Here is a 16192-nt window from a genome sequence, read left to right as displayed (position 1 = left end):
ATTCGGGCTAAATTAATCCACTTTCGGCGGAAAAAGAATCACAATTTTAATAATATTAGAAACTGTAATTCATACTATTTGGATGTGCAGAAGATTTTAAACGCTCATTCTCTAAGTAGACGGCTACTTATTTCTTTAAAGCGAGGCTGAAAACAGGCGGGAGCGTGTGGGGAGCGATTTGGTTGCAGTGCAACCCGGAAGCAGTTCCTTTCGCTTCCCCTTCACCCCTCCCCAGTTGATTCCCTCTAACAGATACACACTCTCTACCCAAACACATACCCCGGATCCGTACCCTCAAACCTCAAAAGGTACAGTTACCAGGGACAGCCTTTGAGTCGGATCAAAGCCCTGCAACGAAGAAAAAAGGAGATCCGCGAACCGGTGCTCAGCAGAGGGCGGCACCGCCGGTAGGGCGGGCTAAAAGTGGTCCTTTAGGAAAGCTGGGCTGAGGCCGAAGCTGGGGCCGATCGGGCCTTTCTGGAGGCAGGGAACGAGAGAAAGGGATTAAAAAATAAAATAAAACAAACAGAAGGATCTCGGCGAAGGTACGAAGAACCCCGGAGGGTCTTGGAGGAAGAATGCACGGCCCGCGAAACGACGGCGCCGAGGTGAGTGAGATGCGTTTCATTCCCGCGGAGCGCGGCCGGGAGCTACTCGTGCGCGTTCGTGTGCGCGGCGCTGATGCGACCTGTCTTAACGCGGGTGGATTTGCGTGGAGTTGTCATTCAGCGTGTGGACGTGAATTAAAAAAAAAAAGAAATCTCGAATGACGTCTGCACAGTGACCCAGGGATTCTGTTGCTGCTTTGTTCTCAAGTGGCTGAAATCGGCCACCAAATCAGGGGGTTGGCTTGAATGTGAGCCGCAGCAGTATCAAAACACCAAGAACAAATACAGATTTTGTTGTAGGTTTACGTCAGTTGATCTAAAGCTGAATAGTTTGTGTCAGCCTCCTACTTTAGGTGGCCTTTCCAAGCGAATTAAGCACACTTGTGGTTTTTGAACGAAGTTTGCATGAAGGGAGCGGGCTTGTGAGGCTGCCCATTGAGTAGAATCAAATGAGATCTCATGCAAACTTTTAGAAGATAACAGCATTACCTTAAGAAAGTAGTAAACAACCCACAAAAAAGTAAAATTTCAAGCATAAAATAAAAATTGCTTTTGCAATTGATTTGCTAATGGCAGCAGACTGTGTGGGTAAACCAGAATATTAATTCTGTCAGAGCGCAGTGCAGCATTAGATACTGTAAAACATGATATTCTACTGTCCAAAATGGACACCACCATCCTGGGTATCTCTGGCACTGCCCTCCAGTGATTTGGGTCCTATCGGACTGATAGCGAAGAATTTGTTAGGCAACAGCAGGTCCAGTTCAGCTCCGGTCACACAAGGAGTCACTCAAGGCTCTCTGCTGTTCCACATCTACATGCTCCCCCTTGTCCATATTATATGTAGCTTTGGAGTGAGTTTTCATTTTTATGGCGATGATACTCGGATCTAATTCAGAGTTAAAAGTGAAAGTACATCAAAGCTGTCTCATAGCCCATAACTTACCTCAGAGAAACCTGGACGGATTTTAACTACAGTAAAACTGAAGTAATGCTAATTGGCACTAAAGGTTAGCTTAAGAAAATGAGCTTCTTCTCTGTCACTCTTGATATCATCAGACCTCCTTCTTCTGCTAGGAACCTTGGTGTCATTTTTGATTCCACTCTTTCTTATTCTACCCACATAAATCACATTAAGAAACTTTCTTACTTCCCCCTCCAAAACATATATTGTGTTCTGTCATTCCTCTGCTTTTTTAATGCCAGGAAACGTGTCTGTTTCTATTAAATCCAGCATCAACTACTATAACTTCCTACTGGCAAGAACAGCTCCAGCTCGTTAAAAACTCGGCTGCAAGAGTCCATACACAGACCTGCAACATTGAGCACATTATGGCCATCCTGCTCCACCCTCACTGACTGCCTTTACTGTACAGGATTGAGTATAAAATTCCATTTCCTAACCTATAAATGGCCTTGCACCGGACTACATCAGTAACCTCCTCCATCACTGTGGCCCTGTTGGCCCACTAAGGTCCAGCGACTCTGGCAATCTTGTTGTGCCTCAAACAAGCCTCTGCCCTATGGATGACAGAGCATTCCATTCTGTAGCCCCCTGACTTGAAAATGAACTCCCTAAATTAACAAGATCAGCCGACTCAATTCATTCTTTTCAAAGGCAACTTAAAACTCATTTGTTCAAGAAGGCATTTAACTTACCCTGACATTCTGAGCCCTCTTTTAGATTACCTCTCCATCCAGATGCTCAGGATGAGTTGCATTTGTATCACACATGATGTGGTTTATGTAGAGTTTTCTTGTGGTGTTTTTGTATTTTATTATGCTTTATTGTCTTTTGTCTATTGCAAGGCTTAGTATATCCCGTATTTATCTTTATTTAGTGTTTAATGTGGATGTACTTTTATGTTTTATATGCCCTGTTGTTCATTTAAAATTTCTATGAAGCATTTTAAGAATGGTAAATCGCTATATGAATAAAAATTATTATTGTTAAGGTGAGATATGAGGCCCAGTCATTAATGGAGAATATATAAAGGCTAATAATCTGCGGTAAAAATAATTGCTAAACAATTCATAAATAACACCATTTATATAACTGAAGGAAGTCTGTAAAAACTTTATTTAATCAGAGTAACACAGATCAGGGTTGTGGAGGCTTTAAGTTTTTATTGCAAGCGCTTGATGCAGAGCCAATTCTTGCATTTCAAGGAAAATTTTGGCTTTATTATACTGCATCCATTTATCTGCAAGTAGTCTGGATACAGAATTGATCTGTAGTATCCAATTTAACGTAACATCCTGTCTCTTTGCATGCAGAGGTGTATTTAACATCTAATTTAATTTCGGGTTTTTTTTTTTCCGCTAAAATGGGCTTGTAAATATTTGTTGTCAAATGTAAAAACAATATCCTTCTGCCTGTCAGGAGATACGCAGTTAGTTGGATGAGTCTATGGTGTCCTGGATAATGGACTACCTGTCATGCAGTTTGTGAAGCTCAAGGACTGTGTCTCTGATATGGATGTGAGCCACACTGGAGCACCACAAGAGATAGTCCTGTGTCCTTTACTCTTCACTCTGTACACCTCGAGTTATAAACCTTAACAGCAGGTCATGTCACTTGCAGAAATTTGATGATTCTGCACTTATGAGGTGTATTGATAGACACGGAGGATGAGACGAAGTTTAGATTGATGGAAACTGTTAGTCATGCAACAAACTGCACTGTTACAGCAGCAGATAAAGGCATTAATATAAAGATAGATAGATACTTTATTAATCCCAAGGGGAAATTCACATAATCCAGCAGCAGTATACTGATACAAAGAAACAATATTAAATAGAATAGTAATTAAAAATGAAAAAAATTAAAATAAAATTAATGTTAGCATTTACTCCCCCCGGGTGGAATTGAAAAGTCGCATAGTGTGGGGTCTCCTCAGTCTGTCAGTGGAGCAGGACGGTGACAAAAGTCTGTCACTGAAGCTACTCCTCTGCCTGGAGATGACACTGTTCAGTGGATGCAGTGGATTCTTCATGATTGACAGGAGTTTGCTTAATGCCCGTCGCTCTGCCACAGATGTTAAACTGTCCAACTTTACTCCTACAATAGAGCCTGCCTTCTTAACAAGTTTGTCCAGGCGTGAGGCGTCTTTCATCTTTATGTTGCCTCCCCAGCACACCACTGCGTAGAAAAGGGCACTCGCCACAACCGTCTGGTAGAACATCTGCAGCATCTTACTGCAGATGTTGAAGGATGCCAACCTTCTCAGAAAGTATAGTCTGCTCTGACCTTTCTTACATAGAGCATCAGTATTGGCAGTCCAGTCCAATTTGTCATCCAGCTGCACTCCCAGATATTTATAGGTCTGCACACATAAATACAGTATAACAAGAATCATAATCATAGGCATGCTAACAAGGTACAAATACACATATAAGAAAAATGATCTATAAGTAATTATTGGCACTGGACGCTGTACTGGTCACTTGTGATGAAGAGAAAGTTATGCTGAAAGGGAACGCTCTCGATTTACTGGCTGATCTACGTTTTCTGCTCTAACCTACGGCCATAAGCTTTGGGTAGTGGACAATAGAACTAGATAGTAGAAATGAGCTTCCTGTCTGAGCTTAGCCTTCAAGATATGGGTGAGGAGGGCAAACATTCAGGAGCAGCTCAAAGCAGAGCTTCTACTTCTCCTTGCTGAAAGGAGCCAGATGAGGTGGTTTGGGCATCTGATTAGGAGACCTCCTGGATGCCTTTCTGGGGAGGTGTTTTGGGAATGTCTAACCAGGAGACGACTTTGGGGCATGCTGGGGAGATTATATCTGTCAGCTGGCCTGGATACACCTTGGTATCCCCCCCAGAGGAGGTGGGAGGAGGAATGTTTGGGCTTCTTGGCTCAGACTGCTGCCCCTGTGACCCAGACCAGGCTAAGTGACAGAAAATGAATGAATGAATGGGTGGAAATGAACAAAGTTTAGATATTTACTAAGTGTAAGGTGATTTAAAATTGCACCTACTTATAAGTTAGAGTTTTGCAGTATTGGATGTCAGTCATTGGCTCAGTAGATTGCACATAAGGTTATTTATGTTAAGGTGACTGCTAGACCAGCTCAGTACCGTTTAGCACAAAGAGAAAAAGACCACTTCAGCTGTGATGTCATTCATTGATAGGACTGGCCTCCCATGGTGCTCCTTGCAGCACCACAGTTGTTTCAGTCCCTGTTTTGGAGTTTTTTTTTGTTTTTTCTGTCCACCCTGGCCACCGGACCTTACTTATTCTATGTTAATTAATGTTGACTTATGTTTATTTCTTATTGTGTCTTCTGTTTTTCTATTCATTTTGTAAAGCACTTTGAGCTACATTTTTTTGTATGAATATGTGCTATATAAATAAATGTTGATTGATTGATTGATTGTTACTGAAGGTGCTCTTCTGTTTAACCAAATAATCATACAGTCGGTAGGAGTCATTGTCCATGATAGTAAACCGCTTCCTGAGTGACCCATACGAGTCAGGTGGAAAACTTTGTTTCTTGGTGCAGAATGAATTGTCTGAAACTTAATATTTGCAAAACCAAGGAACTGCTTTTTGACTTTTGCCACACCAGAGAGGCTCAATGCCCAGTCAGTATTAATGAAGTGGAAGTAGAGGGGATTCGCTCCTACAGGTACTTGGGGGTTCACATCAGTGACAGACTGGATTGGTCTCATAGCACAGATGAACAATAAAAGAAAGGGCAGCACAGACTCCTTTTTCTAAAGAGACTATGTTCCTTTAATGTGGTAAGTGACATCCTTTTTACATTTTCTACAACCCTGAGATGGGCAGTGTGATTTTCAGCGCTGTAGTGTGCTGAGTGATGGTAACATCACATAAGGAGTGGCACACTGAATCAACAGACTAAATACAAGGGCAGGCTCAGTTATGGGATGCATGCTAGACCCCCTGGAGGTAGTAGCAAATGAGAAAATGAAACGCAATCTGAGTGCCATTATAAACAATGCTGCATATTTTCTCTCTGACACACCAACACTGAGGACTTTTAGCCAAAAAATATTTCGGCTGTAATGTGTCAAGAAGCGCAACTGGGGATCCTTCATACCAAAAGCAATATGCCTGTATAGTGCCTCATTGGGACTGTGATTGCTCTTTTTAACTTAAACCAAGTCAAACGCGTTTTTGATTCTTAGCTGTCCCATCCCCATTTTGGTAAAAAGACGGCTTGTTCAATGAGGTGTCCTTTTAACTTTCATGTACACTTATAGTCTGTTTAATTGCTTTGTCTTCATGCAAATACAGTGACAAAGTCTCTCCCACATTATAGGCTGGTAAAGACATAGAATCTAACTATTACTCATGTGTGGAAACCTACATTGCTGAAATTGGTAAAATACAGTCCTGCACATTACGGGTTATGTTGGCTGTCTTGTCTACAGGGTATCATCTACTTTAACTTGGTTGGTTGGATATTACGTCTGTCCATCTGTCTGTCAATTTTCTAGATCCGCTTTATCCTGAGCAGGGTCACAGAGTAGCTGGAGCCTATCCCAGCAAGTATCGGGCACAGCGTGTGCAAATTCTGCAGCAGAGCTGTTAGTGTGAACTAGAGAGTTGAGTGAATTGTTGTATCGAACACAGACATGTAAATAAGAATTGTTCTGTTTTTTGTAGACATGACAATAAATGTGAGTTTGAAGGTTGATGTAGCATCTACAGGTAATGGACAGCTGCATCTGATTTATATTTTAATTGTTTAAGGTATATTAATTTTCAGTTCAGTGTTATGTGGATTGATCGTATTAAGAATATCAAAAGTGTATAAACTATATACACCATGTGATGGTCCAGGTTGGCTCTGTGGTCTCTTGCAGTTTAAACCTGGAACCGTCGATAACATAACAGGGATGTTTCAGACAATTTAGGACACACAAAGTCGGCAAGAGGTACAGTAGGTGCAAGTGCTTAAGTGCTTTTATTTTAAACAAACAGTGTCCTAAAGTGCAGTGCATTTAAAAAAAAAAAAATACGTAAAGTAACAATTCTAAAATCTGAATAAAATAGTCATTCAAATTCAGATAAAACCATCCCAGCGCCAAGTCATTCCTCAGCCAGCCCACAGCATTTTTAACTCCAAATCTCCCCAACTGGCCCCCAGCATGGCTTCCGAATGGCAGAGACAGTGAGAGCTATGACCACCTTGACCGGCATGCGCACAGCCAGACCGCTATCATCCCATACATTAGCATGGCACTAGAGGGATCCCATGGAGGTTTGTTACATGTCCCTGCATGGACACAATTCAAAAGGGACACACCATGGAGCACCATTCACTTCACTCTTGCTCTTGGGGCCTGGTCACCTGGTTTCCTCTCCTCCATGCTTGCTGCTGCCATCTAGTTTCCTCCCGACTGTTCATTTCTCCACTGTCCTCCCGACTGTCTTCTTTTGTCTCTTTCCATCCCTCCCTGTTTTTATAATAAGGTCCTTCCCAATGTTAATTATGCTGCTAAAAACTAAGATGAAAAATACTCATCAACAAAATTTTTTCAATTGTTGACTAAACTAAGCAAAACGAAAATGTTACAGACAACTAGACAGTGTGCGATATGAAGGCCTTTGCACATCTCTGTTACACATGACATTACACAACAAATAACGAGCATGAATGCAGCGGTGCAATTTTAAAAATGTGTAAGCACCCTTGTAATTGGTGTGAGAGGTCGCCCGAACACCATCAGACAGACACCAGTATTAGTACAAAAACACACACATTTATTCACAGCACACAGTGCATCCAGCACTAAACACCCCTACACACGGCTTCTCCAATGTCTGTGGGTCGCCTTTCTTCCTCCTGTCGCTGGAGCTTCGTCCACCTCCAGCTCCCGACTCTCTAGCTCCCTGACTGTAGGAAGGCGGCCCCCTTTATAGTCACCCGGATGTGCTCCAGGTGCTCGCTGATGTGGCGGAAGTGCTGCATGAGCACCTGAAAGCACGCCGGGCGTTGCTGGAAGGTCCTTCCTCCACCCTCCCAGGTGTGGCGGAAGTGTAGATCTCCCGGGCTTTATGAAGTTTGGGGCGCCCCCTGACGGTAGCCACAGGCCCCCATGGGTTTGAGCCTCCCTGCTATTTCTCCGTGGTCCCCTTGCTACCCAGGGCGTTTGCCCCCTTGTGGCGTGGGGGACGTATAGATCTCCTGGGTCTGCCCCCCAGCCCCCTTACCTAATTGGATAACACTAAGTTTAGGCCCCGTCAGGAAATCATCACATCAGCCAGAGTGCTGCTCCACTCCGCTCTGCTATGACAGCCAACGTGTTTCTTAGGTGAAAAAAGCGGTCAGACATATGGACCAACTTTAATTACAATGCTGATGAAAATAAAACTCGATGTAAGTCACGTGGAATGACGCTCGCGGGAAAGAACATCATAAACCTGAAGAGTCGTCTAGAGGCACGCCATCCTGAGATTCATACCAAGGTATGTAACCTTATCTTGGTGGCAACTTGCCAGACGCCAATACTGTTACCTCTGGCTCTTGTTCACCCTGCTAATACAAATGCATCAAGTGCAAATGGGGAAAACTTGCATAATAATGAAAAGAAAAAAAGCCAACACACAGACAGACACACAGAATAATTTTGTTATTACAAGTTTTATTCCTTTACTATTGCCAGTTTTATCCCTTTACGAGTTACTTAAGGAACAGATTTGTACAACTTTGAGAGCGCAATCAGATGCGTTCAGCCCCAGATGGGAGTTGTAACTCTTCAGCTTGTAGTGTTACTCATTTGTTACAGCAGATGAAGTTACGGGGGGGGTTAATTGCTTTTAATACAGTGTCCTACACGGTCCCGATAAAGGAACAGATGCTGTGCAATCGTTCTTTGATTGTAATGAGCACATCTGTACCTTTTTCTCTGCGCATCCATCCATTTTGTTACTGGTTGATACAGTTCAGGGTTGCAGGTGAAACCACCTCACACGCCTTCACGTACACGTATGGGCACAGTGGCAGTGACAACACCAGTCGTAGCAATTAAACATCGAAGTTTCAAATGAAGTGTCTATTTGGCTTATCTACATCACCAAAGAAATGCAGCTGCTCCATTTGTTAATACTAATGTAAAATGTATTTAAGATTTCAGTCCGTGAAGCACATCTCTCAATTACTATGATATGTACACGTCCAGTACAGCAAAACAGCACTGCTTCATTGCTGAATACGATTCCGAAGACACTAAATTTGTGTTATTTGTTTGGTTTTCATGGGTAAACTAATGCTTATGAGCGTAACCCCTAAAATGTGAAGAACGTAGTAAAAGCATATGTCATATATTAGATTTGTACGTTAATGACGTTAATTGGCTACAAGCAACTTTTGTAATTGTGGATTTGCACACAGGCTAAGCAATAACAAAATCTGATCACTCATGTCAGACACTTTGGAAACAGCACAGCAAAGGCTCTTTTACAAGAGTTCTGAGGTATTGGGGGAAAAAATATGTCATGTAAAAATATGACTCATCTGTTAAATGTTACTATTTAGTGTGTTTTTAACAAGCTAATTGTGTAAATACAAATCTTACAATAGCAAATGTTGCAAACCTGAGTGGTTCTCTGACAAACCAGGTTTTAAAAGTACTTGTTACAAAAACAGCTTTTAAGGGTATGTTTAAATGTAAGTATCCTAAATTATTTTGGAATTCACTAATTCACCAGTACAGATCTTCTTATATAATACGCTGCCATGGCAGTCCGTTTGTCTGTCCAGGATTTTAAATCACCTGTAGCTCGCAAACCGTTTGAACTATTGACCTGAAATTTGGTACTGTACATATATACTACGTGACATCTACTATCCGCTTTCGGTGTGATGATTGACCTCCAAGGTTATTCCTCTTTTTATTTTATTTTATTGTAAAGACAGCTCTTGTCATTGGCCAGCAGGGCGGCCGAGCGGCACATGTGTACCGGCGCAGTTCTCATCCCTACCACCTTCGCTGTCACCTCCTCTACCTCTTCATATCTTAAATCATTCTTGAGCCAGATGGAAGATTTAAGTTCCAACTTAAGTGAAAAATTAAGGAAAACATACTAAGTAATTGCAACACAAACACTGACTTTATCAGTTTTAACCTAAATAGATGCCGACGAAAAAAGAGAAGAAGTGGCCCGCTAGAGTGGAGAAAAGAAGTGCTGCTCAGGAAGCAGGAAGCACATCCAGCTCTGAGCAAACGAATGTCAAATTTACAGAGAAAGGGGATGAAAACTATGAAAGCTCAAATCAAGTGTATTCACTGCACGTTATCATGCAGTGTGTCGTTCTGATATAGAATAATTGCTTCCATATTTTACAGTTTTGGGTACTGGCAGTTCAAGCAGATCCTTTAGTGGCACACAGGGTAGCTGTTTCATTACACTGCCACACCGACTATCGCAAAAATCACAGATTGTATTGTGTTTCACGTATCAAGTAAACTTGTAAGTATTGTGCACACTTTTTTGTTTAATCTACAAGCCAAAAATGTTGCATATTACCAAGAGAAGCAAAATACCAGTTATATTAGCAAACTGGCCCAGTGGTAGAGTTTCTTTCAGGATAATGGCTTGGACAGGAACTTGTGGAGACAGGTTTGCTAGATATGTAAGGTCCACCTAGCACATGGCTCTTTTTTTAAACTTGCATGAAGGAAAGAAAAAAAAAAAACCACAGCAGTAATTTCTCTCCCTTAGTCAGTTTCTTGATTATTGGGCAGGAAGTGGTAAAGAAGTTGTGTGTGTGTGTGTGTGTGTGTGTGTGTGTGTGTGTGTGTGTGTCTCTCTCTCTCTCTCTCTCTCTCTCTGAGCGCTTAGTCATAAAAGGGACAATGCTATATGGTAACTTACAAACTTTGCATGCAGGTGGAGTGTACAACTTTGTTTGAAATGGAACATGAACTTGTGCATGTTGCTTATGCCATTGCTGTTCCATTTAAGTGTATTTCTATGTCTCTGCCCAGTACTAGAAGGCAACAGTAATTGCATCTTTTTCTAAACACATTTATCTTGTTTTGAAATGTGAAATGTCCAACTGTTTTAAGTGAGCATGTCGCTGGACTCTCAATCATGTGATTATCGACCAGCAAGTGATATATGGCCTATATTATTATTTAAACCTGGCTTCTTTCCAAGTGGCTTTTATTATTATTATAAGTTTACGTTTCTATGTTTTTTGTTAAAAAAGTAGTGCAAGTAAGTTTGAGAGTATTCCGCACTAAAGCGGACTGCAGGTCTCAGGCTTTCACAAGTGGCTCTTTAGCTCAGCAAGCCAATTGAGTAGTAGTTCTGCTTTTTATTAGGCACAGTTGGCACAAAGATTTAGTCTTGGAGGGAATCAAACTGATTTTACTGTGGCATGAACCAGATACAATTCATACTGAAAACTTAGACACACACATCAGGGGCTAATTTAGCAATGCAAATTCAACTAACCTGCATGTCTTTGGCCTATGGGAGGGAACCAGAGCACCCAGAGGAAAGTCTGCTTCTCCAGGTGGCGTTCCTGTGTTGTGCCTCGTGGTTGCCGGGATAGACTCAAGCTACCATATAACCCTCCTCTGGTTAAGTGAGTTTAGAAAATTGATAGATGAATGGAAGGATGGATGGGTGTCAACTGCTTTGGACAAATTGACAGTGTTTTTCCTATCTGATGTACAGCCAAGGGTATAGCAGACAAATGTATGCATATCTCATTTTGTGCTGATAGCTGGATGGATAGATTAGATAAGTAGATAGAACTTTATTTATAAGACACTATGGGGCTTCGCTCCCCAACCCAAATACCCCCCACCCTCGGCCTGCGCTACATGCCTGCCACTTCGCGTCTCTGCTGCTCGCTTTGAGAAGAGGAGGGCTGAACACATCCCAAGGACACGCAGTCGCTCCTCTGAAACCCCCTCTTAAACAGTACAATGGGAAACAAATGCAGTTTTTTTGTTTTTTTATCTTCTCTTTGCATGATCAGCTGCTGGCTTGCTGCTGCCGTGCCGCGTGATCTGCATCTCGCACGGCGCACTTCTGTCATATCACCTATGTCCATATATTCAATCTCTTTTCGCCTTTACTTTTTCGTCAATATCGCTTTGAATTTTGATTCCATGTTTGGAATTGCATCGTGTCAACGCAACGTATAACTATCTGTGAGTGAACGTCGTTTCTTTCTCTCTACAAGAAATGTCATTCACACAAATGAGAAATGATTTCTCGTGGGATTTCACTTTCACCAAACAACAAATCTTTTAATTCTCGCGGATACACCTCTTCATTGGAAGAAACACTGATGGCAACACTAATTATACGATCTACAACTCTCCGAATTAAAGTTTAAATCCAAACAATATATTTGATCTCTTTTCGCTGTTCCATTATTTCACAGAGTAATAATTTCCATTTGTTTTTGCTAATGCAATCTTTACTATCCTTTGTTTGAGACTTTTGAATTTTTATACTTCCATTATCTCTAACCTGCTCTGCATGTGTACTGAGGCAACATTTTTGAATTCTTTACAACGTTCTACTTTGTCATCTACTCTTTGTTTTATTTTCAGCCCCGGGCCTGGTTAAATCTTTTGGCACAAAAACTTGTCTCGCGGGACGTGAAAGTGTCTCTCTGAGAAAATCACGTCTCGTTTCCTTCCAACCTTCCAAGATTTTATTTTTTATAATAGAGAGATATGTATTGTTGTTAATGTTCATAGACTGAGCACACACTGGTATATCTTTAGATTTAAGCTGTGCATTGAATGCCATTATTGAAAGCGTTGACTGCTCTGTAACCCCTTCCTTGTCATATCATATTCATTCACTTTATATTAAGGGTTTGTGAGTGTGCTTTCTTGTTTGCCTTTAACCACGGAGGTTGGGAGCATGCACACCACATAATGAACCACCTGGATTGGGAATGCAGCTGGTGACCTCAGCACCACACTAGAACATTGTGAGGATTTTTACAGTGGCTGGAGTGCCAAGTTCTCCGTTTTAATTGGAGGACCTACTTGCAGGGCTGGATGCAGATTAACATCATACCCAGGACGAAGCAATTGCAGGTTAAAGGCCTTGCTCAAGGGCCAAATGGAGTTTAGTCACTTCTGACATTTACGGGATTTGAACCAGCAACCTTCCGATTGCGGGCGCAGACCTCTAGCCTCAGAGACACCACTTTATCCAAAAAAAAAAAAAAAAGGAAAGCAAGTATATTGAGCAGTTTATTAAGGAATCTTAAAAATCCACTTGAGATAGTTGTGCAAAACCATTTTTTAAATTAAACATTTCAAGTAATATTCACAACTAACAGTGGTTGAGTACAAAAGGGGCACACACACCAGTTCATCCCTGTTGTCATCCATGCATGCAGCAGAAATAGCCTATTTTCAAGTTTTTATAATCAGATTAGCTGCATGTCTTTGAATTTTGTGAATAAATATAAGCATCATAGGAAAACAAAAGCAAAAAAAAAATAATGCAGATACAAGAGCAATTTGCTAACTTCACATACAGGATCGCCAGCTTGTTATCAAACCGGGATTCCAATAATAAAAGCTGCCTCACCACTCCATATGACACACATTATGGTAACATTTATATACCATCGTCAGAAGCTAAATTTTATCGTACAGTTGCCAGTTACTGGAATGGAACTTGGAGCAGTAAGTCAGCATGGAAATCCATCCTCCCCTCCAACTATTTTCCAAGGCTGCATAATCCAATTTCAGAGGGAGCTGGACCCCGTCCCAGTATTGTTGGGTGCCAGTCCATCCAAGAGCAAGTACATATACATGTATATTCAGGAATGGAGCAATTTCAAGACTTTATAACTCACCAGACTCTTAACAAAATACTGTTTTAGTAGAAAAATGTATCCAAATTATAGTATTCCTCTGTGAGTATGATTTCTGTCTTGAAATATCAAACCAACACTCTGTTCCTCTGAATGACTTCTCAGTCATGTCTGGTATGATTATAGCTACAGCTGCTGTGATTCTCTTATATTAATGGTTCTTGACAGGCTCAGGCTGCCCCGTGATCCTGCCCTGGATAAGCAACTTAGGAAGATGGATGGGTGTCATAAATATTTTCAAGGTTAGACAGTGAATTTTACATATTCTCAGATTAACAGAACCAGCAGTGTTAATCTGGATTTGGACAACTAAGTCTTAGGGTGCTTTCACACCTACAGCATTTGGTGCGCACCAAACGTGTTTGGTCCCTTGGTTCGGTTCGTTTGCGTTGATGTGAATGCAATCTCGGTACTTTGGTGCGCACCAAATCAATCGATCGAGACCTGCCTGAAGGGGTGGTCTCGGACCGCTTTATCCACTCTACTTTGGTACGGTTCGTCTGGTGTGGAAGCAACCAAACCAAATCTGACGAAAGGGTATAGTTTAATGCACTTTGGGTATAAGAGATAGATGGATAGATAGATACTTTATTAATCCCAAGGGGAAATTCACATAATCCAGCAGCAGTATACTGATACAAAGAAACAATATTAAATTAAATAGTAATAAAAATGAAAAGAATTAAAATAAAATTAATGTTTGCATTTACTCCCCCGGGTGGAATTGAAGAGTCGCATAGTGTAGGGTAGGAACGATCTCCTCAGTCTGTCAGTGGAACAGGACAGTGACAAAAGTCTGTCACTGAAGCTACTCCTCTGCCTGGAGATGATCCTGTAAAGTGGATGCAATGGATTCTTCATGATTGACAGGAGTTTGCTTAGTGCCCGTCGCTCTGCCACAGATGTTAAACTGTCCAACTTTAATCCTACAATAGAGCCTGCCTTCTTAACAAGTTTGTCCAGGCGTGAGGCGTCTTTCATCTTTATGCTGCCACCCCAGCACACCACCGCGTAGAAGAGGGCACTCACCACAACCGTCTGGTAGAACATCTGCAGCATCTTACTGCAGATGTTGAAGGATGCCAACCTTCTCAGAAAGTAAAGTCTGCTCTGAGCTTTCTTACATAGAGCATCAGTATTGGCAGTCCAGTCCAATTTGTCATCCAGCTGCACTCCCAGATATTTATAGGTCTGCACCCTCTGCACACAGTCACCTCTGATGATCACAGGGTCCATGAGGGGCCTGGGCCTCCTAAAATCCACCACCAGCTCCTTGGTCTTGCTGGTGTTAAGGTGTAAGTGGTTTGAGTCGCACCATTTAACAAAGTCCTTGATTAACTTTCTGTACTCCTCCTCCTGCCCACTCCTGATGCAGCCCACAATAGCAGTGTCATCAGCGAACTTTTGCACGTGGCAGGACTCCGAGTCATATTGGAAGTCTGATGTATATAGATTGAACAGGACCGGAGAAAGTACAGTCCCCTGCGGTGCCCCTGTATTGCTGCACACAATGTCAGACCTGCAGTTCCCAAGACGCACATATTGAGGTCTGTCTGTAAGATAGTCCACAATCCATGCCACAAGGTGTGAATCTACTCCCATCTCAGTCAGCTTGTCCCTATGGAGCAGAGGTTGGATGGTGTTGAAGGCGCTAGAGAATTCCAAAAACATAATTCTTACAGCACCACTGCCTCTGTCCAGGTTGGAGAGGGATCAGTGTAGCATATAGATGATGGCATCCTCCGCTCCCACCTTCTCCTGGTATGCGAACTGCAGAGGGTCGAGGGCGTGGTGGACCTGTGGCCTCAGGTGGTGAAGCAGCAGCCGGTTGTGGGTAAAATTCTTTTCACTTCCATGTTGACTCCATTAAATTTTTCAAACTATTGACTTGCGATGAAATCAAACCGCGGAGAAATGTGGAGTGCTGAAGAAATTAAGTGCCTCATAGATATATGGTCGGATGAGCATATCCAAAAGCAACTGTCCACGACACATAAAAACAGCTGCATTTGCGCGCTGTTCAGTAAGCAGCTAAGGGAGAAAGGCTATCCTCAGACAGTTGAACAATGCCGTATTAAGACAAAAAACTTTGGGAGAAGTATATAGAAGTGCGTGATGCACTCAGCAAGATGGGAAGTTCTGGAAAAGAGAAAGACAAGTTTCCCTGGTGCCTATGGGCTTTGCGGTCTATTTTGGTTCGTTTAGAACTCGGCATATGTGAAAGCAAACCGTACCCACGTCTGTTTACTACATTGTAACATTTTTCTGACTGGTGCGGAATAAAGCAATCGAACTATAGGTGTGAAAGCACCCCAAGTTGCGTGCCAGTTCTAGATATACTAAATGCGCTTTTCCACTGCATAGTGCGGCACGACACGGTTCAGTTCAGCTCACTTTTGGGGGGTTTTCCACTGGGAACAGTACCTGGTACCTGGTCCTTTTTTTAGTACCACCTCAGCCGAGGTTCCAAGCGCGCCGAACTGTTACCAAAACGTAACGTGTAAACTTTGCTGGTCACTGATTGGCCGGAGAAAATCTTCATTACTGCGTCACTGAACTTGCGACACGAGACACAACAGACCCGCTAGATTTTTAGCACAGCCAGCGAAGGTTCGGACGCACCATTTTGTTTTAACCAAAAATGGCTGTTTCGTGGTCTATTGAGGAAGTACAGACGTTCCTCTCGTTGGTAGCCGAGGAGCGGATCCAGTGAGAGCTGGATGGGGCGATGCGGAATGAAAAAG

General features: G+C 42.2%; 1 protein-coding gene across 2 annotated transcripts in view; it reads left to right on the top strand.

The window, feature by feature from the left end:
• The first annotated feature begins 200 nt into the window (after positions 1–200).
• The window catches only part of si:dkeyp-69b9.6, a 42481-nt gene continuing 26489 nt past the window's right edge, over positions 201–16192 (top strand). For both annotated transcript variants that reach the window (XM_039742310.1, XM_039742309.1), the window contains exon 1: positions 201–608. The gene's annotated coding sequence lies outside the window, so the exon portion shown is untranslated. The remainder of the gene's footprint in view (positions 609–16192) is intronic.

This window comes from Polypterus senegalus, chromosome 18 (genome assembly GCF_016835505.1).
Source record: "Polypterus senegalus isolate Bchr_013 chromosome 18, ASM1683550v1, whole genome shotgun sequence".
Classification (NCBI taxonomy): domain Eukaryota; kingdom Metazoa; phylum Chordata; class Cladistia; order Polypteriformes; family Polypteridae; genus Polypterus; species Polypterus senegalus.
Note: the sequence above shows the minus strand (reverse complement) of the source record. Positions and strands in the feature narration are given on the sequence as shown.